The sequence below is a fragment of the Sciurus vulgaris genome (assembly GCF_902686455.1).
Source record: "Sciurus vulgaris genome assembly, chromosome: 5".
Taxonomy (NCBI): Eukaryota; Metazoa; Chordata; class Mammalia; order Rodentia; family Sciuridae; genus Sciurus; species Sciurus vulgaris.
In genome coordinates, this window is record NC_136465.1 from 70,873,963 (window position 1) to 70,898,170 (window position 24,208).

General features: G+C 44.5%; 1 protein-coding gene across 2 annotated transcripts in view; it reads left to right on the plus strand.

The window, feature by feature from the left end:
- Nucleotides 1–24,208, plus strand: part of PRMT8 (protein arginine methyltransferase 8) — a 92,003-nt gene that overhangs the window by 3,444 nt on the left and 64,351 nt on the right. The window contains exon 2 of one of the 2 annotated variants that reach the window (XM_079142007.1): nucleotides 15,960–16,007. The exons of the other annotated variant lie outside the window; for it this stretch is intronic. The gene's annotated coding sequence lies outside the window, so the exon portion shown is untranslated. The remainder of the gene's footprint in view (nucleotides 1–15,959; nucleotides 16,008–24,208) is intronic. 2 annotated transcript variants of the gene reach the window in all.

The following is a 24,208-nucleotide window of genomic DNA, read 5'->3' on the forward strand; positions in this document are numbered from 1 at the left end:
ATGGGGAAAAATTCCAGGAGGGAGAAAGCAAGGAATAAAGCTATGTGTGTTGTGACCACAGTCCCTTGTGTTCAGTGAAGTGATGAGCTAGGGCTTGAGAGCCTCTAGGGCACAGGCTTGTGGGCACAGCTGGCCCTGGATGACCGACACTACCGCTTTAACAGTTTTGAACTAGCTAAAAGTCGATTTCCTTAACATAGTGGACAAGGCCCTTTAATACCTGTCCCATGCAACCCTCTGAAAAGACCACTGACTTCATATCTGAATGTTTTTGTGGACACTTGTCCCTCTACCTGTGCTGCTCTGTCCCCCTTCTCTCTGGAGAAAATTTTCCTTAACCTGTGACAGCCAACTCCAATGCCATTTCCCCTAGACAGCCTTCCAAGATCTGCCATTTAGCTTCTCCCCCCAGGGAGAGTGATCTCTCTTCCTTCTGTGTTCTTAACACCTACCTCTCACTTTTCCTATTGCAAGATAATTGGCCTTTTATATATCTAGTTCAACAGTTAAATAGTACAATTTTTGTTTGTACTCTGTTCTTTGCACCCTGTCTGAGGCAAGTAAATAAGAAGTGTGGACTGAATTTATTCATGTAATTATGAACAAGTTCTTCTAAACTTCTGACTTTCTGGAAAACTGGGGCTCCTATCTCCCACCTCTCTGCTGTACTTCAGTTATTGTAGATCTTTAAAACTCAAAATGAAGAAAGATTCTGGGAATTGAGGTGTTGCAGCCACTCAGAGCATGGGTACATTTTGGTTATTCATGTACCTATTCAATATTCAGCAATTACTGACTCTTCCTATGGGGTGTTCATCTGAATAGCAGATAAATGGATTAATCACAATACCCGCTTATGGACCATTGGGGGGATAATGGACCCTTCCCAGCTGTTGCTTGCTTTTCTGATTCTGGGTGAAAGCCCAATGCATTATTTATGGCGATGACTCTCTGATTGGGATTTCATCACCTCAAAGGAGAGCACCTAGGGTGGGAAAGCAGTTTTAGCAAAGAGTCATTTTGTTTCTTGAATGTTCTGTTGAATTACTGACCCAGGGAGACAGAATAACCATGGACTGGGAAAAATCCTCTGCTGTAACAGCAGGGCTGAGGGTACCAAGGAGCTGCCTGCGTTATGGGGATAAATGAGCTGACTTCCGGTATGGTGTATCTTGGTGGTTTGGCCTAACAGAAGCATGCGGTCCCTTATACAAAGCCTAGGGAAAAGAAGAAGAGGAGCAAGAGGAGGCAAGCTGCAGATCCACGTCTCTAAGGATGGTCTGCATCTATCTCTTTCTGAAGAGGGTGACTAACCATGAGGTTGCGGAGCCAGGCTGCCTGGTTTTGAATCCAGCTGTGGACTTGGCAGATGTATTTTTACGTTGGGCCAGGGGGTCTTATAAAAGGTTGTTAGGATGGTTAAATGGGTTCATTCATGCACAGGGATTAGGGCACTGCTGGATTCGTGGTTGAGTCCTCAGTATGTGTTTATGATTATTATCCTGCTAGCTTTTAGGAGTCTTGCCAGAAAAGTGCAAACTGGTTGGACTCTCTCACTCCCTCACTTCTCCAACTGAAATGACCCATAAACCATCATCCACATCAAATTTTCCTCCCTCAGCAAACACTGATTTCAGGCCTTAAGTGAGCTCAGGAGAATTAAGAAGATGCCCACAATTCTTTTTTCCCCCTGGCAAATTTGGCTTTGTATAGAGTCCTCAATTGGCTTTTGGCTGTCAAAGAGGGTGAAACACAACATTCCCATCTCCAATTCAGGAGTGGGTTTCATTTCCTCCTCTTTGCTAACTGCAATGTGAAGTGATTCTCACATACCACCATGAACATGCAAAAATCTGTAAAAACATCACTTATACCTTGCAGTCTGCGGTGCCAGCAGGGAAAAATGGGCAGCATGACAACATGCAATCTGCCAAGGTGGCTGCAAGCAGTTATTATGTGTGTGCAAAGTATCCTGTGAACTGACTGGTCAAGGAGAAGATGGAGCAAATACAAGCAGGGAACCTCCCAGAAGGTCATTCTGTCCATGCTTCTGCCTCTGAGTACTCTAATTCAGAATGGATAGCTGGCTACTTGGTCTCTTGTTAGAAAGCTTCAGAAAAGGTGATTTCTCCAACTCTTGGAGTTTTTTAGTAATCAGGAAGTTCTTCCTAGAGTCTGACCCCAAACTCTTTTACTGTAATCTGAGTCACCTCTGTTCATGCTATCCTAAAGGGAGATGAAAACTGGTTGGTTACATGTTACATTTCCATTATGGATTTTATTAGGTGATCTTACCTTCTTTACTAGTTTTTGTTCCAAAACGATTCCAGTTTCTTCCTCTAATAGTCTGGTTTTCACCTTCTCAGAGGAATAGCAGAGAGAGGAGTGTTTGAGAAGATTTTCTTTCCAATATTATCAAGCCCGTTGGATATTTCACACATGAAATGTCTTTTCTTTTACTTCACTTGTTATTAGAATTCCCTCAATCATCAAAGCTTTTCCAGGATTTGTAATAGGTGACCCATAAGTAAAGATGTCTTTTTAAAGTGCAATTTTTAAGAGCAAAAAGCTTGATATGCACATTTTCATAATGTCATAGAATCTTAGAGCTGAAGGAAACTCAAATCATTTAAATGAAGAGATGAGAACACTTGTCCAATGTCACAGAGCTCCTCAGCATTGGTGGAGTGATCTCTTCAACTCTGGTCTATCGTTTTTATTTTTTTGTGCTAGTTTTCTGGTGTATCCTGATCTACTATCCCAAACCTGTGTTTCTCTACACAAGACCTAGGAATTATGCATAGTGAGAACTCTCTCCTCTTCGTAGCCCTTATTGCTTATGTTATGTATTCCATTACATGGAACACTCACTATGAAGTACATATGATCCCAATTGTACAGATTAACAGCTGATTACCAAACAACAACAACAACAACAAAGAAGCCAAGCCGAGGCATAGAAAGTTAGTGTTACTTCCCAGGATTCAAAGCTAGTAAGTGATGGAGCTAGGACTCAAACTCGGGCTTTCTAGTCACTGAGACCCATACTTTTTTCAGTCCATAAGGTTTGTAAGGCATGAGAACGACCACAGCAGAAACTTGAAATATGAGGATAATATGGAGAAATGAACAGGACAAATATGGAATGGTGGATTTGGGAGAAGCCTAGGGAGGGATCACAGGCCCACTTTCTTTTATTTCCAAGACTCTTTTCTTTCCTCCATCACCATGTACCACCCTCATCCCTATAGATGCCCTGTGGGTGACAGGCACCTAGCATAACTTCTGATGAGGAGAACCAGCATCTCACTCCCCTTATGCATCTGAGATATACCTATGCTTAGAGTCCTCATTGATGGACCAGGAAAAAGACTCTTGTCTAACAAATTTTGCCATTTGGAAGCTAAACACAGGCCATCAGTAGCAGGTCTATTTCCTCACCCAGCTACTTTATCAGGATGAAGTGAATACTAAAGAGTACAGGATGGGAACTTTGTTTTTCAAATTTATCTTCGTAGTTTTATCACCTGTATTCATTTCCTAGGGTTGTTGTAACAAAACAACACAAACTGGGTGACTTTAAACCAAAGAAATTTATTCTTTCACAGTTCTGGAAGTTAGAAGTCTGAAATCCAGGTGCCAGCGGGATTAGTTCCTTCCGGAGATTCCAGTGAAAAATATATTCCTTGCCTTTCTCCTAGCTTCTGGTGGGTACCAATTATGCTGGGCATTCCTCGGCTTCTAGACTTAATTATTGCAATCTCTGCCTCCATCTTCACATGCCATTCTGCTCTGTGTGTGTGTGTGTGTGTGTGTTGTGTGCATGCGCGTGCGTGCGCACGTGTTTCTCCTCTTCTTATAAGGACACCAGTCATATTGGATTAGGGTCCCCATCCCAAATCCACTATGACCTCATCTTAACTGGATTGTATTTGCACAGACCTTATTTCCAAGTGAGGTCACATTCACAGGTACCAGTGATTAGGAATCCAAAACATCTTTTTGGGAGAGATAGATCAACTTATAACATCACCCAACACAGCACCCAATTGGTAGGACGTGGCTGATGAATGCCTGAACAGTTGATTAGTCAGTGTGGCCATCTCTCCCTTGATCTCTTTCCTGCTATTCACTCAGCTGCCCATCTTGTCCACTGGCTTCTCAGAGTTGCTATCATGGCTTTTCCCCTGATCAGTCGGAGTAATTATAACAAAAGCTATCATTTTACTGTCCATCTTATGTGTTGGGTACAATGTTAAGCACTTAGTAAGCATTGTCTTATTGAATTTATACAGTACAGAGTAACTTGTACTAATTGCATTTTGCATTTGAGGAAACTTAAACCTGCTGTGGTTAATTATGTTGACCAAGATGGCAGAGCCAGTAAGTAGCCCAGCTGGAATGCTCTCAGAGTTGGAATGTGCTCTGCTGGTGGTGTGGACCTCTCTCCTCTCTTTTACCCACACCTGCAACCTTGAGTTTGACTTTCCCTTTGCCCCATACCAGCTCCTACCCATTTGGAGATTCAGAAGGAACTGATAAACTTCCAGCCATGGGAAAGGACTCATGACTGTTGGAGCCTATGAACCTGTAATAGGGTTTATATCCCCTCATCCTCCCAGGGGATTTGCTTTATAGTTGCCAGAGGAATTATTTTAGTGGTAGAATTGTGAACCTATTAATAGTTTAGCTGAAGGATTTTATGGAGAGCAGGAGGGACAGTGAGGCCCCTTAGCACTTCTAAAAATTAAACCACTAGGCAGCTGACTTCTTGGTCTCATGCAGAGGTTTAATGCAGGCCCTAAACCCCTCTACCTGGGTTCAGACAGCAGCTCTGCTGCTTCCTAGCTTGCGAACTTTGCTCCATTTACCTGTACCTAAATTTCATCATCTGCAATAGGGGGAATAGGGTTTTAATCCTACAGGTTCATTGTGAACATTAAATAACTTATTTTATGTTAAGCACATGTCTGGCACATGGTAAATGCTCAAGAAAGATTAGCTATCAGTCATCTGGGCTTATCTGATGGCATCCTAAAGGGGAGCATATGCACGAAGGGCATTTGCTGGTGATATTATGGAATCAGTACTCACAGAAAGGGAAGTCAAGAAGTTGAGAAAAGGCCAACTCATTCTCAGGTCAGTCAGCAAGATCCAGGAATATAGCTGGAAACAAGATTCTGTAGCATCCTTGCCCAGGGATCCACCAGTTCTCATAAGAAGAGCCCAGTTACAGGAGGATGAGAGAGTCTCTGTGACCCAGAGGTTGGCTCACCCCACTTGTTAGTCAGCCTGTCATCACTGTGACCAAAATACCTGAGAAAAACAAAGTCAAGGAGGAAATTAAAGGATTGATTTTTGTTCACAGTTTCAGTTCATGGTTGGCCAACTTCATTCGTTTGGGCCTGAGGTGAGACAGAACATCTTGGCAGAAGATCCTGGTGGAGAAAAGCTCTCAAGTCACAGAAGCCAGGAGGCAGAGGCAGAGAGAGAGAGAGAGAGAGAGAGAGAGAGAGAGAGAGAGAGAGAGAGAGAGGGAGAGAGAGAGAGAGAGAGAGAGGGGAAAGGGATGAAGACAAGAAATATCCTTCCAGGGCATACTTCCAGGGATTAACTTCCTCCAATTAGAATCTGCCTTCTAAAGTTTCTACCACCTCCCCATAATGCCATGACCCATTAACTCATCAGTGAATAATTCCACTGATGAGTTCAGAGCCCTTAAGATTCAATCACTTCCCAAGAGCTCCATCTCTGAACATTGCTGCATTGGGGACCAACCCTTCAACACATGAGTATTAGAGGGACATTCCAGATCCAAACCACAACAGTGATCTAGACCCAGGTGCTATCAACATCTTCAGAATGAAATGAAACCTCTCCATGTCCCACAAAGGTGAGGGAAATGGGGAGCTGGGAGTATCTGTCAAATTGCAGACTTCCTGCAGGGCTCTCAATATGCACCTCCCAGACAGGCTCCTAGAAAGGGCACAGTTCCTATTTGTTCATTACTGTGTTAGTGGGTGACTGTTCTCCATGTTCCTATTGACAAAAACTGAGGCACAGTGGAGGGAGGGAGGGAGGGAGAAAGAGAGATAGAGGAGGGAGGGGGAAGGGGAGAGAGAGAGAGAGAGAGAGAGAGAGAGAGAGAGAGAGAGAGAGAGAGAGAGAGAGAGAGAGAGAGAGAGAAAAGACATTTGCCCAGGTTTTACCAGACAATTTTGGTATTTAAATACCAAGTTAAACCTCCTGACCTATTAGCTAATCCCATAGTGTGTGTATCCTGACCTAAGAGTTGGTCCAGCTAAACCAAATTGGGCTAATGCCACTAGAAAGGGAGTGGCTATTAGCAAATTCATCAACTGGGGCCCAATTTGTCTCTCTATTGTGAAAGATGATCTCATGTTAGCTGAAGTAAAGTGGTAGCCTTTCAAGATTGGGCCTCCCAGAAAATGAAAGATTGTAATTCCCACAGACAAGTTAAACTCAAGGACTTCATCTCTCCCTGACAAGCAGTTATGACAGCAATTCTCTGAAGAGGCTCAATCAGAGAATCCCACAAATGATTATAGCCCATCAGAAGCGTAGATAGGATCCTAATTAAGGAACGTTCTCTATTAACATGCATTAGTTCCACTTTTGCCTGAAGGTACATAGTAGGAAATTGATCACTATTTAATGAATGAATAAAGAAACTATGTATCATATGTAACATACTAACTTTCCTTTGTTAGAATTTTACTTCTTTTCCCACATTAAAATGTGGGCCCAGTGTGATACAGGGGCAAGTTTTGGAGTCAGATCTTAATTTGAATTTCATCTGCATCCCTGTGGGACCATAGTTTTCTAGGAGTAGCCATGAGGATTAAATTTAATAACCAGATAAGACATAAAGAAACTTGACAAATGTTTTGAATGTTTTGTTCTTTTTCTTCCTGTTATAACTTTAAGTTTATTTGCCCAGTGTCTGTTTCGCTTTTAAGGGAAAATTTATAGTTCAAAGTGGGAACCGTCACTTCTAATGTTCAGTGAGAGTAGATATAAATAAGCTAATGCAGGCAGGCGGTAGGGCACGTGGGGATGTTTCTGTGCGGGGCTGTGTATACACATTTGCGTCAGTAGGTACATTGGGCAGAAGGATATATACTTACATACATATCAAATGTGGTTTTCAATTTGTAACATGCAATACATAAGGTAAAAGTTTAATTATTTGTGTGGAGCCTCTAAGTTAGAGTCTGATGTCTCAGCATGGGGGAGTGTGTTTTACGTTGGACACAGGTTAGGATGAGGCTGGGTGTGGAAATAGTTGGGAGAGTCTGGTGGAAATAGATCTGAGATTCAGTATCAGAAAGGATATGCAGCCCTGATTTCGCAGTCTGATGGGCGCCATTTATATTGTAGCTCAGGCTACATCTCATGCCTGGATCTCAGGCGTGCTGGTCTTCCTCAGGGCTGTCTTCTGGGTTGTGTCTGTCTTTTACTCCACATAGTCTCTCCAGGACATCTCATTCATGACCTTGGCTTCTGCTGTGCTTTGAAAATTGTTTCATGTATTGGGAACTTGGTCCCCAGGGTGGTAGTATTGGAAGATGGTCTGGCACTTTAAAAGGTGGGACTGAGTGGCAGGTCCTTGGGTCACTTGGGGATCGAAGGGATTGAAAGGATTTAATAATGGGAAAAGGCATTCCTGATTCAATATATGACTGCCCCTACATGTGCTTCTGCCACTATGTGCTATAATCTGCCTTCCTCACCAGAGGATGAACCAATGGAGTAGCCCAATCTTGAACTTTGAACTTTCAAAACTGTGAGTTAAATAAGCCTCTTTTCTTCATAAATACCTGTCTCAGGTTTTTTGTTATAGTAATGAAAACTTGACAAATACAGCTTCCTTCCTAGTTTATTTGCTGGTGATTCTCAGACTAAGAGCTGTAGCCCAAATCTGTCCTTTGGGTTGTCCCCACATGTCTGACTGTCACTTAGAAATTTTACAAAGACTTCAGACTTCTCAGGGTCCCCTCTCAAGTCCTCCTCTCTTCCTTCCAACCTACCCCTCCTCCATGATCATCATCTTTCTCAGTATTGTTTCCAAAGCCACAATCCTAGACTTTTTTCTCTCCATTCTCCACAAGGCCTGGTGACTCTACATCTTCATTATTTATTTCTCTTCTTTGTCCTAATTCTGTCCTCCATGTTCCAGGCCCACTGAGGTCACCCTGGTTTGTGTCTCTTCATCTCATGCCTGGATTTCTTGGGTGCCTTCTAGATGTTCTCCACACAACTTGGCTTTCTTTTCTTGGCTCTACTCTACTCTGAAAATGGCCTGGATGCACATTCTAAAATGGAAATCTGATTATACTTCTCTCCTCCTTAAACCCTTGGTGGCTCTTCCATGATTCTTAGGGTAATGGCCCATCTCTTGCCATGGCATATGAGGTTTTGCATACTCATGTCCCTGAAGACTTCTCCACCTTCATTTCTACTCTTCCCCCTTTGGATCCAGTCATAGGCAACTACGTCCCTCTTGTCATGGCCTGGACAGGTCCTGTTCTTCCTTAAGGCCTCGGTTTAGAAGTCACTTTTTCCAGGAAAGCCTTCTCTGCCACACCCCCTTACTGGAGTCTGGTTTAGTTCTCTCTCCTGTTGTTCTACAGTGCCCAGGACTCTAGTCACAACACACACAATGCTGGAATCCATTCCCCTACTTCCTTATCTAAGAGTCAACCGTGCACTTTTTACGAGTGGGCACTCTGTATAGTTCACCATTAAATCCCCAGCACCTATCATAGGGCCCACTGCCTACTACAGGCTTAAAAACATTTGTTCAATGAATGCTCATGGCTTCATGTGCCTTTCCTAATGGGAAAGGTAATAACAATTAAAGGAAATCTTTATTTTTTGCTACCCTTCCTCATTCATTGGTTGAGGTTTTTATCAGTCATGGAGGACCCCAATATGGATAAAGCTTAGGGGTCACAGCTGTCATCCGCCTGACCCAAAGCAAGGTGATAGTTAAACTGTCCCAGTTAGATGTTCACTTCTGAAGAACAAAGTCGGCATGCCAAGAGAAGGTGTGGAGTCCCTGCAAACTGGCAAGAGGAGATTTTTCAGAAAGTTAAGGGGAACTGCACGGATGTAGATCTCAGAATGAGGTAGAGTTGGGCTTTGCCTGGGGCAGCTGGGAATTCCCTGCACTTTGGCAGTGGCAAGAGACAGGAGAGATACCTAGAGCCTCCTCTGAAACCTGCTTGAGGCAGAAGGGTTTGGGGTTTGGATCAACCAACATGCTTTTCTCCTTGACTTGATCCATCATCCCTGGCTGTGCTGAGTGGGACATGCAGTGGGAGATGTCCCCGTACAAGGCCTACAAATTGCCCAGAAGCTGTGGCTCCTAACAGCAGATGCCCAGGGCACAGGCTCCAGTTCTGCAGAGCAGACATTTCTCCTGTCCCAAATTGGCCCGGGCCTCTTTTATTTCTGCTTGCTCTTGGTCCAGCACCACCTTTCACTCTTCTAGGTATAAGATTAAAAATAAGATGTCCCTACTTCAGGATGTAAAGAAAACCGAACCAATGGCACATGCTGCCAGCACTGCAGAGCCCCGGGATTTTGTCCATAAGGCTGGTGGCTTTTCTTAGAGGCTTTACCAAGCCTGCACCCCACCCCTGTCTTTTACCCGCTTTGCTTCAGCCTCCAGGACCCAGAATCTTATGGCACTTCAGATTCATTCCCCCGCCACCAGAATGCATGCCCCATGATCTAGTGAGGACAGTGGAATCTATCCTGAATCCTGAGGAGGAACTAGTTGCCTCGACTTTTTTTTCTTTTCTTTTTGGAACCAGAATTGAACCCAGATGTGCTTAACCACTGAGCCACATCCCCAGTCCTTTTTAAAAATGTTTTTTAAATTTATTTAAAAAAAAAATTTTTTTTTTTTAATTTTGAGACAGGGTCTAAGTTGCTTATGGCCTTGCTAAGTTGTTGAGGCTGGTTTTGATCTTGCGATCCTCCTGCCTCAGCCTCCTGAACTGCCAATATTACAGGCTCGTGCCTCTGTGCCCACCCTAGTTGCCTCAACTTTTCTGGGTCCTTCACTCTAGTTCCTCTTGCTCTCAACTGATATCAGGTAGCATAGCAGAAGTAGAGAACTAGAAGCCAGAAATCTATACTCTGACTCTGACCTAGGACCACAAACAGGTACCCATCTGAAAAGTGCATGGGATGATCTGCATTGACACTGATCAGCACTGCTCTCTAAATAAATGGAGACCAATAGGCATGAGGACATTTCCAAGAAGTAGGAAGTGCTGTGCCAATCTTAACTTGTTGTTATTACCTTGCCATCTCAAGTGCAGCCTTATGCCTGTCTCCCTTTATTGAGTTGTCAGTGGAGCTGGGGACGAGCTCATTGCCACTCTCCACGTGGCTTCCCCTTCCAGACATGCCCACGTGTGCTAAATTCGTGATGTTGAAAATGGAGTGATGCTTTCCCCCTGGGTGGCAAATGGCATAGAAAGTGGAGGTTTAGGGAAAAGCGTGAAGGTGCTGTCAATCTGTGGTTGACTTTGCAGGGAGTGGAACTCCTCTGGGGCCCTGACTCAAAACTAAGGGCACAGGGTAGGCCGCCTGCAGGCAGTTATTTGTCTGGGAAGGAATGAACTTTTCTCTTGAAACCGCCTCCTTCCTTTCTGCCCTCCACCTGCTGGCTCAGTCTTCTCTTTCTCTCTCACATTCATTCCCAAGCATTAGCTTCTATGCTTCTAAGAGCAGAGGCTCTATTTTGTCAGGCAGGAGAGACCAAGAAGGGCTCCTGCCCCAGGCGGCAGCCCCAGCTCCTACTCTGTGCTCTGTGGGCCCTGGTGTTGGAGAGCTTCCAGTCTCAGGCAGCCATTCCTTTCATTCCTGCTGGACTGGCCAATTGACGCACCTTACTCGGATGTCAAGAAACTAGTCTGTTCTAACTGTGAAAAGGGGTGGTAAAGGAGGGAGCGAGAGGGAATATTTGAGTTCCACATCTGTTAAAGCCATTCTTCACTGCCATCCTCACATGTAGGGCTGGACAATTATTTCTAAAGTGCTGAAGCCTGGCTCATCTCCCAGGATCTGGGCCTGAGCTAGGAGGTCGTTTTCCTTTGTGTATATGGCTGATACCGGCCGCTGAGTTCCACACTGGGGCCTTGGGGGAGTGGAGTGTCTAAGGCCATCCCTGCAATTATCCTCCTTAGAGATGGCTCTTTCCCCCAGCACTGGAGAACTCCCTTTTGACTCCTGCCATGGGTTCTCCTTGGTCTCATCTCAACCTGACCCATCCAGGGCATTAGGCACTGTTGGTTGTTGCATTTTACCTGACACCTTCTGCTCTCTGGGCTTCTAAGCCCTGCTTTTGCCTGCCTCTCTCTTATGGTTAGATCTTAAATGTCCCTCAAAGCTTCATGTGTTGAAGACTTGAAAGTAGGGCCTAGTAGGAGAAAGTTAGGTCATTGGGGGGGTGTGCTCTCAATGGGGATATTGGATTCTAGCCCCTTTTTTCTTTCTCTCTCTCTCTCTCTCTCTCTCTCTTTGCTTTCCAGTAACCGGGAGGTAAACAGACCTCCTGCATTACACACTTGTGGCCATGATGTTCTGCCTTGCCACAGGCATGGAGGCAACAGAGCCACTGAAAACTCTGAAACTGTGAACCAAAATAAGCTTGTCCCCACTATAAGCTCTTTATCTCAGGTATTTTTGTCACAGCAATAGCAAACTGACTAACACACTCTACAATGTCTCCTACCCTTCTTTCTTGGTTGCTAATGAATTCTTCTTCCTTACTTGATGCCAGTGCCTCTAGCTTACTCTCCCTGGATGATCTCATCCTCTTTTGCATCTCGGAACATTCAGACTTGCACTTATGGCTGGATTTGTCTTCCTCAGTGTTCTTCAGGCACTTCCAATTCAAGATGCCCCACACTGGGCTCCTTAGCTCTCCTCCCAGTTTGCTTATTTGCTCTTCTCATTGTGTGCCTGTCTTCATGAAGGGCACGGCCATTCCTCCCCTCATCCCACTAGGAATCAGGAACTGGACTGGAGGCCTCGGTCCCTGACACTTCCACTCACCCAATCCCAGATAATTCATAACGAAATTCTGATAATTCTACTTTTTTTTTTTTTTTTTTTTTTTTTTTTTTTTTTTGTGGTGCTGGGAATCAAACCTAGGGCCTTGCACATACTAGGTAAGTACAATTCTACTTTCTTAACATGGTTTGCTTCTATCTCCTTCCCTTCACCCACACTGTCTTAGGTCAGACCCTCAGTGTCTCCTGTCAGGGCCACTCCAGCTGGCTTCCCAGCTTCTGTTGCTCTTTCTAGTCCATCTTCCACACAGCAGCACAGCACAGAAGGGCTGAGGAGGTGTTGGTTGATGAATGAGCGGGTAAGTGGAAGAGTGAGTGGTGGGTAGAGACTGTTCCTCAGAGGAGCAGCAGTGCAGGGGGTTGCCCTGCAGCTGGTTGGCCTTGTGTGGTCCCACCAGGCAGGGATCACCCTTCTCCATCTCATTTGGTCTTCCTGGGTATTACATAATCTTAGGATGAGGTTTGTAGGATTCAGAAGACTGGAGTTAGCTTCCAAGCTCAGCAACCTGCTTTCTGTGTGGTAGGTTTTTACCAAGGCCGTTTTTGTCCCCAAGAGCACTGCAAGACCAAGGTCAAGGAGTTTGAGGTTCTCAATTACTCTCCCTTTACTATGTAGCATTCTCCCCGGGGAGAACAAAGGACAAAGGTCACGACAGTGAGTGAGGCTGAAGAAGTGATTGAACCCACAGGGACCTATTGTGGTAGCTTCTTACGGAAAATATTTTCAGTCCCTCGGCATCACCCAATCCTAGAAAGTTCTAATATGGGCTCCAAAGTCCTCTTTGCTTCTCTTCCCCTCATAACAAAATGGGCTTGCTCTTGGGGACACTGGAAACCTCTTTGCAGACATCTGAACCAAAGATAGTATGTACCTGTTGAACAGAAAATTCTGCTTTACGTTTTCCTCATATTTTGCCTGGAGTAGGGAACTGACTGGTGACCACCTGCAAGTCCTTTAGACTTTTGGAGCCTGCTTAGTAACAGCTTATTTGGTGATGGGGGGAAACACCACACAATTCACTGAGGTCTTTTTGGATCTCATCTATTAATTCTGCTCTTCCAGTTGCAGCTTTTAGTGAATATGGTCGTACCCAGACAGTGCGGTCATTTCATGGCGTAGTGAGCACCCTGTTCTATCTTCTCTACTTCATTGTACCTGGATCTTTTTAGAAAATCAACTATGCGCCTCTTCCATATCACTTTCCCCAGAATTAGCAGATGGAAACCAAAAAGACTTCAACAAAACGTGGTTTTTGTCCCCTTTGGTCAGGTAGGATATCATTAAACTGGCTCCAAAAACCTAAAGAATTCACTGAGGGTCACCAGGTCAGCTTCCTACACCAGCCAAAATAAAGGGGAAACTTAAATAGGAGTTTCTGTTCAACAGGGACATCCTGGATTTGGTCCAGGTGTCAGAGCTCTGCAGAGACTTCCAGAATCCTGCCATTAGTGGAAGTTTTCTATCATCGGTCTGTTTTAAGTTTCTGGAGAGGAGAGTCAGAATATGAGGAAAGAGAATCAAAAGTCTTGAAAAATGTTTAATAGCAACTGTTTTAGGTCTGAACAGATCCATTCCTTGTAGTATATTTCTACTTCATCTTGTCCAATTTTAGGTAATGAATAACAACAATTATGCTGGGTATTGCTCTAGTGATTTCCTCCTAGGAGCCTAAGGTGATTTAGCACAGTTTGGAATCTTTCTCCAGTCCCCAAATCCTGCAGTATAAGGAGGATTCAGGTAGAGAAAAGGGCAGACTGATGTGACTGTCCTTTGATGAAGGTATTCTATTTTGGTGTGTCGGGGGGTGGACTGGGCATCGAATCCAGGATGCTTCACCACTGAGCCACATTCCAAGTTCTTTTTATTATTATTTTAAAAATTTAAAACATGATCTCATTAAATTGCTTAGGGCTTTGCCAAGTTGCTGAGGCTGGCCTCAAATTTGTGATCCTCCTACCTCAGCCTCCAGAGCATGCACCACAGTGCTGGTTTGATGAGGATATTCTGAGGAGACATTATTTTATTTGGGTCAGAGAAATTGTTTCAAAGCCATGTGTCGGGTTGCCAAGTTCATTTTTTCAGTGCCTGCTAAATTCATCCTGTCTTTCCTGTTCCTTGGAAGGTGGTCTCTTGTCCCCTACAGAATGTTAAGGAGTTCTGTGTTCTCTGAGGTTGGTGCCTAGTTAATTCAGTGTCAGAGCTGGCTGGGTCTGGTGTCAGAACCATTTGGCTCACCCTGCCAGTGACACTGGGGCCCAGATTGGTACTGGGGTGTGGTTGGCATGTGGTTTGCAGAGGGATTGCTCACCTTGGCTCATGGAGCCTTTCAGAATCCACTCTCTTGTTGGAAATCACCTGTGTAAGTTGGGTTAGGAAATCACCTTACCTCAAGGCAATGGCATAGACCAAATGACCTGTGGAGACTCTTTTCTAAGTGCCCTGGCATCTTCTATCTACCCTCCAATTTATTCTCCATCCTGTTCTGTGGAACTTTCCATGCAGAGCTGACCTACAGTTATCATCAGATTCACTTCCTAGCTCCGCCCAGGCTGTGGCTGACTGAGTTCCCCTGTGGGGATATTAGCAGGAGGGCAGAGAAGGGAGGAGAGTATGTGTGGTCAGGTGTGGTCAGGGCGTTTATCCCCCCTGTCCCTCCCCTGGGGGGTCACAGTCTACCGCCTCTTTCCCTGAACTCAAGCTTTCCTGTAATCCTCTCCACAGAGCCCTTGCCGGCTCTGGGTTCTCCTCTTCTCTCCTCTTGCCTCTTATACTTAGGGGTCTTCATGGAGCCTCTCTGTTACCAATGCCAGGTTACTGCAACTGTAGCTTCCACTAAGCTCCTTTCATAAACAGAAATTATCCATGTCACTCACTTGGGCCCTAGCTATAGCCAAGCAGCATTCAAAGCTCTTGGCATGGATTATCTCATTTAAATCTTAAAGAGTCCCTGAGAAGATACTCATAATATCCCGAATTGATGAATGAAGAGGAAAACAGACACAGATAGGTTCAGTGAACTTCCCAAGGTCACAAGGTCACTAGTAGATTTCAAACAGAAGCTCCTATCTCAGAACTCAAACGCCCCCTGGTTGCCAGTGTGGTCCCTGCACCAGTCACATCAGCATCTGGGGACTTGTGAGAAAAGTAAATTCTCCCCCATCCCAGACCTGCTGAATAAGAAACTCTGTAGGTGGGGCCAGCACTCTGTTCTGTGGGTGATTCTGATGGCACTAGGTTGAGAACCAGTACATGACACCGGGCTGTGCATGTGAAGATCAGCACCACCTCTTACCTTCTTGGGAACTAGCTGGCTCTGGCGCCTCTGATTCTACTAGGTCCAGCTTGCTCTGAGAAACAGGCATCCTTAAGTGACCTTGGCCTTGGCAATTTTCTGTTTTATGTTTTTTTGGTGATTGTGGTCAGCCAGAAGCCCAGCCTGGCCCCATGGTTGGTTTCTCAGAGCTGTGTACCTATTTGCCCTTGTTCTGTCTCTCACGGATCCATTTCTTTCTCTGCGCCTCTACTCCCTAGATATGAACACGGTGGTAATAAATAATGGAAAAGAATAAGGCAGACTTGTCCAAGGATATGTTTCATTTAGCCTCAGAGAGGTCAGCATTTAAAAGTAAAGCAGTGTCTGATCAGAAGGTAACAGCACAGGGCATGGGTCACCTCTTGGAGGAGGGGCCCATTTGGCACCTGCCATTCACGTTGCTCACTCAGGGTGGGTGGTATCACCTACATCTGCTCCTGGTACTGGTTTATATCACCTGCTTTGTCCCTGTGAATGCTTGTTTGACTCTTGGGCTTGAGAGTGTCTAATCCTGTCCCTTTTCTTTTTGTAGACAGGGATCCAAGGCCAGAGAGGATGATGGCTGACTCCAGGCCATGCAGTGAGTTGTGGCAAAGCTGGGACTGGAAATAAGATGTACTATTCCAAAAGTGGGACTTTTCTCATCGTGGGGTCCTTTGTCTGGGGCACCTCTGAGCCTTCACAAACTGCCCAAGTAGGAGCTTTCTTCTTCAAGACCATTTTAGAAACCTAGCCAAAGGAAGGCTCCCTTGGGGTCATTGGAGGTGGTCTCACAGGTGGGGTGATTCAGGCACAGGGTCGCATTTTTGTCTATCTGGTGAGTGAACTCTCTGACTTGAGAGTGAGTTTAGAGCACCGCACCATGGGACCTAGAAGGAATAAGCTTGGTCAGGAGATGTTCTAGGCAGGGGCTATAATCATTGGCCATAGATACCTCAGCATCTTGACCTTTGTTCACAGTGGTGACCATTGAATCAGGCTACTAAATGCTTACCTCTTTTGGATGCAATCAAAAAAGCAAATCTGGTTTGCAATTTAAAGTCAGGCCCAAAGAGAGCAAAGAGTAATATTTGGGCCCTTGTCATCTATGGTTGGGGAATGGAAGGAAAGTCAGATCCTGAAGACACATTCTGAGCGATCCTGCCTAGGGCCAACTCTGGAGGCATGGAAGACATGAGTTTGGTCATTTACTGACTTCAGGAACTGGAGGGGAAAGCCACTTAAACTGTCTGAAGTGTCAGTCTCTGCTACAGGGCTATTTGTCCACCCATCCCTCTGTCTATTCAGTCAGTTGTTCCTTCAACAAACATTCACTGAGAATGTTCTATGTGCCAGCCCCAGGCCAGGCATGAAGATAAATTCTGGAGATGAATTAAGAGTAAGAAATGATCCTTGTTTTTGAGGAACACATGCTTTAGCAGGGGGTCAGACAGGGACACCAAGAGTTACAGGGGTAACAGGAGGGGTCCTGGGGGAGGACTCCAGAAGGGAGCTGTTGTGGGAAAGACAAGACTTGGAATTTAACATAAGACTGCACCATTTGCTAAGAACTGCAATGCAGGAACCAGAGAGGCCAGGGCGTAACCCCTGAAGGCTGTGAGCTTCGATTCCCTCCAGTCCTTAACATTTCACAGCACATCAAAACCACAGGCTTTCTTTTGTATAGAGACAGAATGGAATTTTCAGCCTTCCTCTGAGTATTGTGTATGGTCAGCTGGGAGAGGGAATTTCACAGCTTTTCCGTGGGGAGGGACTTTGACACACATCGAAGGGGGGATTGCATAATGTAATAAGAGATCAGGACCCTTGGATTAACAAAAGGCTGATCTTACAAAGGAGCCTGGTACAACACCTGGGACTGTTGCTGCCTTCCTCTCGATGGCAGCTGTGGCCTGTGATTGATTTCTTCATGAACAAAAGGTGATCAAAGTAGATTTGCCCTGGGGAATGCCATCTGAGGGTTTTGGCAGGTGAGTGGAAAGTAAGAGGGAGAAGCTGGTGGCTCCAGGCAGAGGAGTAGCAGGTACGAAGACAAGGGGACCCTAAGGGGCATTAAGGGGACACAGCAAAGGGCAGTGGGATAGAGCAGCATTGGAGGAGGGGGGAAGCCTGAAAAGAAGCTTTAGGATAGGTGGGGGTCAGATCATGGCGGGAGAGGCTAGAAAACTTTGCTAATGAGCATGAACTTTTTCAGTGGCGACTCTGGTAGCTCCAGCTAGTCTTGTGGGTCAAATTGTTGCCAAGAGTTAATATGGCGTTCCTGGGCTCTGGAGCACCCAGACTTCTTTTGAGATAAAGCAAGGCAGGACAGGTCATGCAGTCAACACTGAGTGGGACCACAGTCTAATTTGGGCACTGATGATGCACCTTTTTTTGTGTGTGTACTATGGGATCTCTTATGGAGCTCTTGACCTGGGCTGAGAGTGTGTCTCCAAGGATGACTCTCAGTTCCGGTTTCACTGTGCTTCTCAGTTCTTATCTTTGCATCATCCCTCCAAATCCCTCAGTTAAGGGATTCATCCATGCATCCATTCATTTGCTCATTCATTCATGCATCCAACACATATTTATTGAACACCCACTCGATACAGGCACATAAGCTGGTATTATGGTTGTGAAGAGCCTGATCCTGCCAGCATTGATAAGAGCTTTCATTTGATGGGAGAGACAGACAATAAACAAATATATGAAACAGTGTCAGGAACTGAAATGAGTTCTGGGAAAAAATAAGGCAGGTAAGGAAGTAGAATGTGATGGAGGTGGGGATGCTTGCAGAGAGGGTAGTGGGGAGAGGGTGACATTTGAACAGACACCGAGTAAAGAGGAAAGTCACGTATTCCAATATGTGGGGAAACCGCTGTTGCAAAGGCCCTCGGTGGAGGTGAGTCTGGGTGTGTTTGAGGAGCAGAGCGAAGGCTGGGATGACGGGGTGGAAGTGCGGGAGCAGGGTGGAGAGGTGGCAGGAGGTTGGATGAGAGTGTGAACCAGAGTTTTAAGGAGGTAGCCCCTGGGCTCTGGACAGTCCTGCTTCTCCTTTTTAGCACAGGCCTTCCCTTTGCTTCCCTTACTTCCTTTCCCAGGTTTCGGCACCCAGAGATAGTCCTGGGAACAGGGTCTTTTAGACTTGTCTTTGTCTCTCTCTTTTTCAGAGTGATTAAAATGTACTTTCCTCTCTTTTCACAAGTGAAGGGACCAGAAGAGTGAGTTCACACTAAGGTGTTTATTTAATAGGTGAATGCTTTGAATTCTTAATTGGGGAGTTTTGGAAGCGATAGGATGAGAAACAACACATCTTTACTTTGTTGAAGGCTTTAAGTCCAAGGATTGCTTATTTTAGTGGTTTTAGGCCATCAAAATAATCAGATGTGTCTATTTTTCCTTGTGATTGGTCAGATATTTCTTTCCACTTAAAATAATTATGGTAAAACACACATAACATAAAATTTACCATCCTAACCATTTTTAGATGTACATTTTAGTGGCATTAAGTATATTCAGAATGTATGCAACCATCACTACCATCCATCTCCAGAACTTTCCTCATCTTGCAAAACCTAAACACTGTACCCCTTTCCTCCTCCCCCTGGCCTTTAGCAATCACTGTTCAATTTTCTGTCTTCATTATGGTTTGGATGACTCCAAGTATTCCTTTGGTAGTGTTTTAGTCAGCTGTTTCACTGCTGTGACTAAATGACCTGAACAGCACAACTGTAGAGGAGGAGGAGTTTATTTGAGGCCTCATGGTTTCAGGGGTCTTAGCCCACAGAAGGCCAACTCCATTCCTTGGAGTTTGAGATGAGGCAAGACATCATAATGAAAGAGTGTGGCAGAGGGAAAGAGGGAAGCAGCTCACATCATCAGGAAGCAGAGAGAGAGAGTCCATTCTCCAGATACAAAATATATACCCAAAGCCACACCCCAATTCCCACCTCTTGCAGCCACACCCTACCACTTCAGTTACCACTCATTAATTCCTACCAGGGGATTAAATCACTGATTGGGTTAAGACTCTCACAACCCAATCATTTCTCCTCTGAAACTTATTGCATTGTCTCACATGTGAGCTTTTGGGGGACACCTCACATCCAAACCAGAACAGGTGAAATCTTACTGTATTTGACTTTTGTGACTGTCTTATTTCTCCTAGCATAATTTCCTCAAGGTTCATCTACGTTGTAGCACGTGTCAGAATTTCCTTGCTTCATAAGGCTGGATAATATTTGATTGTAGGCACCTGTCAGATTTTATTTATTCATCATTGAACCCTTGGTTTGTTTCCAAGTTTTGTGAATAAAGTTGATATGAACAAGGGTGTACAAATATCTCTTTTGAGAACCTGCTTTCAATTATTTTGAGTATAAAATCTAGACTTGGAATTGCTGCATCGTATGTTAGTTCAATTTTTCATTTTTTGAGAAACCACTATGCTGTTTCTTACAGTGGCTGTACCATTTTACATTCACACTAACAACACGCATCGTTTCCAATTTCCCTACATCCTTGCCAGCACTTGTTGTTTTCTGTTTTTTTAAAATATGTAAATATGTATTAGTCATCTTTTGGGTGTGAGATGTTTCTCACTGTGGGTTTATGCGTGCGCACGAGCTGGGGATCAAACCTAGGACTTTGCCAAGCAAGCCCTCTCTCATTACTAGTAATGACAGCTACATTACTAGCCCTCAGTGTTGGCATCCCCATAGTGACTGGCTCTATTGATTTTTGCTTCGTATGTTTTCTAGCTTTTTTATTATGCAATAAACATTTGGAAATAAGTCCTCTTGATGAGTGATCATTATGAAATGACCCCCTTTTTTCCTGATAATATTTATTTGCTCTGAAGTATTCATTGATATTAATATAGCTAGTCTATCTTTCCTTTAATTAGAATTAATATCGTGTGTCTTTTTTATCTTTTTGCTTTGAAACTTTTTAAATATTTAAAGTAAGTTTCAAACAGTGTAGCATATGGTAGCTTTTTAAATCTAATATGACAATCTCTGCCTTTTAATTGAGGTGTTTTAACCACTACATTTAATGTAATTATTTATGCAGTTGGGTTTAAACCTCCTGTCTTGCTATTTGTTTCTACATCACAGTTCTTTGCTGCCCTTACTCTCTTTTTCTGCCTTTTTTGAGGAAAATCTATATTTTTCTTTTATAAAGTGACTATATATGTATATGTGGCAAGCAAGGTGGTGTGTGTGTGTGTGTGTGTGTGTGTGTTATAGTCTACCTTGGAGTAATATCATAGCACTTGTAAGTGTTTGGTTTTCTCCTTATTGTAGGTATTTTAGGTAGTATTTTCCTGCCTGTTTGCAAGCCTGGCAATTTTTGACTAGATGCCAGACATTGTGAATCTTACTTTGTTGGGTGCTGGATGTTTTTAGATATTTTCTATGTCTAAGATTTGTTTTGGAAAGCAGTTGAACTACTTGGACCGTTTAATCTTTTTCAGGTCTTGCTTTTAAGCTTTGTTTTAGTCTAGGGCTAATTTTTCCTAATGTGGGGGAAATGCCCAATAAAACTCTTCTTCTGAGGAGTACAGTGTACCAAAGCACACCAGGGGCCACCTTCAAATTGGTCCGCCCATGAGCCACATGGGGACCCTGGTAGTGACCACTAGTCAGAGACTGGCTAAGATCACAAAGCCTGAAGGTTATAGAATCCACACTGATCCCTGATCTTCTGCTGTTAGAGTTAAAGTGCCTTCTGGAAACTTCTGTCTCTCTTCCAGGAGTCCCAGGCTGGTTCTGACATAGTGTAGGAATCTCTGTAGCACCCCGTGAGTGCTATAAATTAGCCAATTCTATCCTTTCAGGAGTTCTTTTCCTGGCTTCAGGTAGTTTATTCAGGTGTGTGGTTCAGTTGGTCTTAGCTAAAGACTTGAGGGGCACTCTGCGAGACTCTGCAGGCTGCTCCGTGAAGGACGTTCTGCTCTCCAGGGCTCTGCTTTGCTAACTTTAGCGGCCTTGCTGTCCTCTGATCCCCACCTCTATCTCTTCCACCGGCAGAGATCACTGGGCTTTGCCTGGGCTCTTAGTCTCGATGTTGTAGCCTAGACACTCTCTCCAGGCCATATGCTGGGGCAATCATAGGAGTCACCTTGCTTGCCATCTCTCAGGGATCACTGTCTTTCATTGCCCAATGTCCAATGTCTTGAGAACTGCCATTTCTGATTTTATTTCTGTCTTTTTAACTGTTAGAATTGACTGGGAGTGCTTCAAAAAATCCAGGTTCCTCAATCTGTATTGGCTAATTTGAGACCACCTCCGGAATAGACCTGGATGTTACCCAATAGCTGACATTATTCCCTTTCAGCTGAAATGTCAGTGTTTTCAGTGAGTATTGGCATCAGAATCTCTGATTAAAGGAGTTATTCATTGCTTCTTAGAATCTGGGTGGAAATATATTTGGAGTACATAGGTTTCCTTGAATCATGTGGAAAGTATCTGGAGGATCCATGGGAACCAGGTGAGAAGCTAGATGAGCGAGTATGGCCATAATCCTGGCCTGCAACTTGTGATTCTCACCATATGACTTTGTAGTCACAAGCTTACTGGTCACATGGTGGTGCCTGAGAGTGGCAAGATTACCTCCTGGCTGCTGGTTAGCCATGCTGTGTGGGCCGACCCAGGCAGCCAGATTCTTTGAGCCATGGTACCATCATTACCTGCAGGGAGGTCTTACACTACTTGAGTGTGAAGAGATTGCTTGAAAAATGCCTGACAAATACACTTGAGTCTGTACTTGAAGCCTCTTGTTCTCTGCATGGCTGGAATTACGAGTCTTCATAAATGGAGTCTATATTTGCAAAGTGTTTTCTTCTAGAAATGCTAGGAGATGAGACACTTCTCGGTAAAGACAATTGGAGAACTGTTGAACACTTCAAAGGATTTGGAGCATTATTGGGATTCTGATGATTATTATTCTAAGTTTTTTCTGTCTTCCTGCCGCCTCCATAACCTCTCACTGAAAGTTCTCTGATTGTGTTGGTGACCAGGAGTTGCCTTCACTTTCTTTTCTTTTTTTTCTTTCTTTGTCTTTCTTTCTTTCTCCTTCCTTCCTTCCTTCCTTCCTTCCTTCCTTCCTTCCTTCCTTCCTTCCTTCCTTCCTTCCTTCCTTCCTTCCTTCCTTCCTTCCTTTCTTTCTTCTTGAACTTGAACCCAGGGGTGCTTAACCACTGAGACACAACCCCAGCCCTTTTTATATTTTATTTAGAGACAGTCTCGCTAAGTTGCTTAGGGCCTCGATAACTTCCTGCGGCTTACTTTGAATTTGTGATCCTCTTGCCTCAGCCTCCCTAGCTGCTGGGATTACAGATGTGTGCCACTGCACCCAGCTTTCACTCTACTTTTATAATTTATTTATGAAGGGCAATGGTGAGCCTGTGATCAACTGTCATCAACATCTTTATTGAGTTCTCAGATCTATGCCAAGTATTGAGGGGAAACAAAGACATAGAAGATCTGGTTATAAGTCTAAAAGAATTTACTTCTTGTTGTGTAAGTTGCACCTACAGCTGTGAGATAATCTGTGTGAGAATTTTCCTGCAAAACAAAACAGATAATAATCAGTAGTGTTAGACCAGCGGGTGCCACAGGATTCAGAATAGGAGCAGGACAGACCCAGGTGTCAGTGGCTGGAGAGAGTGTCTTGTTTCCAAGGATTGCCCTGTCCTGCAGAAATCAATCCCATAGCACTCAGCAGCTTAAGAGGGAGGTGGGGCAGAGTTAAAGCCTAGAGTGGACAATATGGAGGGTGAGGAGCTGGGTCAAGCAACTCTAAGGGCAGCCAAAGCCACTGTGCCCAGTGCCCTCAAAGAGCCCAGAGAGTCTCCAAAATTAGCATCATGGCATGGATCAGATGGTGAGAACTGGACTTTTCATGCTCCTGTATCACATTTTAGCATTTCCTCTGACTATTTGCACACTCAGCATCTTTCAGTCCTCACAACAACCCTTGCAAGAGGTGGGACATGTAATTTTTGCCATCTGACAGAAGAGAAAACCAAGGGTAAAAGAGTTTCAACAGCTTTTGAATCATGACAGGAATGGGGACAAGAGCAGAACCCACAGGTGCTCTGTCTACATGTTTAGGAAGAGGGTACAGGATAGACATCTCTGCTGATGTCCCCAGCCTAGGGGAATGAGAGTTGGGAGCCCAGCCAAGATCCCCCAGGGATCATGTGACCCAGATATATAACTAAAAGAGTAGCCTAACTCCAGCGAGGTGAGGGTGTGAGAGGAAATTGACTTTCTGCATATCTGCCTATAAAGGAAACCAGAAAGGGAAGCCAAGTGTTTAGCAATCTTTTTCCAGTCCAAGGAGAAGGAGGATCCCGCAGCCTTGGGGCAAGAAGAAGGAGAAAGAGGAGGGAGACACACAGGGATGCTGGCTTTTTAAGCCCGTTATAGAGGAAGAGCCAGGAGCCAAACATCCAATTAACCTGATCTCTTGAAGCCCAAATATCTGAGAATATAGGAAGAGAATTCAGTATGTGGGGGCTTGGGAGAAAAGTGACTAATAGTGGAAAACAGCTCCAGTTTATTTAAAAAAATAGGTCAGGTCCAACAAATCCAAGAGATGCTTTCCCAGCGGTTACTGATCCACGAGACAGAGGAGTGTTGTGTGGGAGCTGTGCCATTTTGATATGAGGTAGGCATTGCTGTTGTACCACAAAGAGACAGCCAAGGGCTGACAGGAAGCACTGGGACACAACACGCTGATGCCTGCGGGGGGCTGCCTTCAAATTGAACCCTGGTAGTGACTTGAATCAGGGAT